The sequence below is a fragment of the Protomyctophum bolini genome (genome assembly GCF_963924005.1).
Source record: "Protomyctophum bolini genome assembly, chromosome: 9".
Lineage (NCBI taxonomy): Eukaryota > Metazoa > Chordata > Actinopteri > Myctophiformes > Myctophidae > Protomyctophum > Protomyctophum bolini.
Genome location: NC_137870.1, coordinates 2,792,239 through 2,794,738, shown reverse-complemented (window position 1 = coordinate 2,794,738; position 2,500 = coordinate 2,792,239).

The window sequence follows — 2,500 nt, the reverse complement described above, 5'->3', positions numbered from 1 at the left end:
TTATCAACTCATCCTCGGCACCTCGCTGCCTCTCCCTCCCCCCCCTCTCCCCCACTCCTCCTCCTCCTCCTCCTCTCCTCTTCTCTTCCTCTTCCTCTTCCTCTCCTCTTCCTCTTCCTCCTCCTCCTCCTCCTCTTCCTCTTCCCTCCTTCCTCCTCCTCCTCCTCCCCCCCAGGCCCCAGAACAGTCAGAAATTGGAACAGTGTCGTACGTATACGCACACACGCACGTACGTACACAACAGTGAGGGGGGGGAGCCATGAGAGCTGTCAGACTAAGAACCCGCCGTCAAGATGCAGACAGGTTATTACTGAGTGACAAACCGGCTTTGGGAAGCCACTGACATTTTTTCATTCATTGTCTCCCACATTGGCTGTCTCTCCGTCTGAGACCGAGTGTGGAGACACTCGTTCTCAACTGTCACCCTCCTGTTCCTCCAGTGATATTCCATTGTTAACAGTGTGTTCTTTATTTTATTTTTTTTCCTTTTAACTTTTCACTAATATCTCAGGAGAGCCAAACCAAACCTGATGGCGGCTTAAGAGTCTATTTAGTTGCCTTATGCTCAAAGAATAAATTCATGAATAATCTATTTTTCCACTTGAAGATTGAGTGCCTTATTCCCCCCCCCCCCCCCCCCCCCCGTTTTCCATGGCTGTCTGCATCACTTGGGGACTATATATATATATATATATATATATATATATATATCAAGGAAGACTTCCTGGGTTTAGTTTGCTGATGTATACAGCTGTCCTACTGAGAGGACCCGTATAGTCTGAAGCGATCAGAACTTCACTCCTCGTTCTGTTTCGTACGGCGCCAGCCAACCCAAAGTTTGATGGTTTTTGGGGGAAAAAAGCACATTCAGGGCTTTTTTAATTTGAGGGATATATATTATATATATACTTGTGTAAAGTGTTTTTTCAGTCAAGTTGCACACTGATGACTTGAGTACTTACTCCTGATGCGGCTGGGAGGAGATAAAATAATTACCTGCTAAAAATGTCGCTCACATCATGTCGTTTTATTTTTTTTGGATCAATGAAGTCAGACATCACTTAATGTCACTTCGTTTGATGTTTTCCCGAGTATGCACAGTCAGTCGCACACTCACTGCATTCGCTCGACTTTATGTCTGTGCGGCGGCGGTCACAGATTCGTCACCTGCTTATCGTCTTGCTATTTGAAAATGAAGTCGAGCCGAGGTGCCATATATATTTTTTTAATATATATAGTTTTTTATCCCACGATTTTGTAATCCATTTTTCACCCCTGTGTCAATCATCTAATGTGATCCTGGGCTCTACACACCCTCCACCTTAACCTAGTCCCCATATATGGGGGACAAGGGGAGACCAACCTAGTCCCCATATATGGGGGACAAGGGGAGACCAACCTAGTCCCCATATATGGGGGACAAGGGGAGAGCAACGGACTTGAACTCATGCTTCCTTCTTGCCTGAGTGTCCAAGTTGCTCGAGGTGCCATATTGAGGTCATATACATGTTGATTTCCTTGCAACGTTGCACCAATACGTCTAATGCACTGCACATGTATAAGTTATCAACACTGAACGTGCTATTCCTTGGTTTCCGTGCAGTGTTTTTTTGAGCGGTGCAACCACTCCAAGGAACAGCAATGTCCGTGTTCACCTATGTGTCCGTGTTAATGAGCACGAGTATGACTATTAGTACCAGTAGGGGCGCTGTTGTGCCAGAAACAGAGAGAGGGACAGTGCTGCAATGTTGCCTGTTAATGAGAGAGAGAGGTTATTTTTAAATAACTAGAAAAGTTGTCTTGTCTGGCTGGGTTCATGGTCGGTTGCAGACCCAGGCCCACCCGGGGTCAGGGCCAGTCGTCAGGGGCAGTCGTCAGCCGCGTCAGGTCGTCAGGTGCAGGTAAATTACTTTGATGCTAATAGATGTTACAACTGTGGCTGTAGCGCGTTTGTGGTGACAGCAGGTGTGGTAATTATTTTTGGTTTTTCTAAGATTGGTTTTTTGGGGGGGGGGGAATTAAAAGACTTCAGTGCACTGTGCCTACACATGTTGCGACCGCACGTCGCAACATGTGTAGGCACAATGCAAGGAAAATGCATTCGCCATGTATCCGAAGGAAGTCTGATCCAATCACTTTTAGATTTCTCCAGTTTAATCCTGAGTTTAAGTTTTGTAGTGTTCAAGATCTGATTTTAGGCATGTTTAAGCCTCCAGGAAAATCCGTGTTTAGGTTCTTAATCCACTGTTTTTCATTAAAACGTCTTTGTCCGTTAGGATTGTGTTGAAGTCCAGCGCATTTTAGAGCTTCAATGCCGTGGGCCATGAAATGTTGCACCAATCTTGTGGTTGTCTTTTTGGCATTGTTAATATTGTATCTGTGTCGTCCCAGCCTAGTACCTATTGTTTTACCTGTCTCTCCGACATATTGTAAACCACATATTATACTACTATGTGGTTTATACTACGGTCCCTCCCTGTGTGACATTGGCTGGTTTATA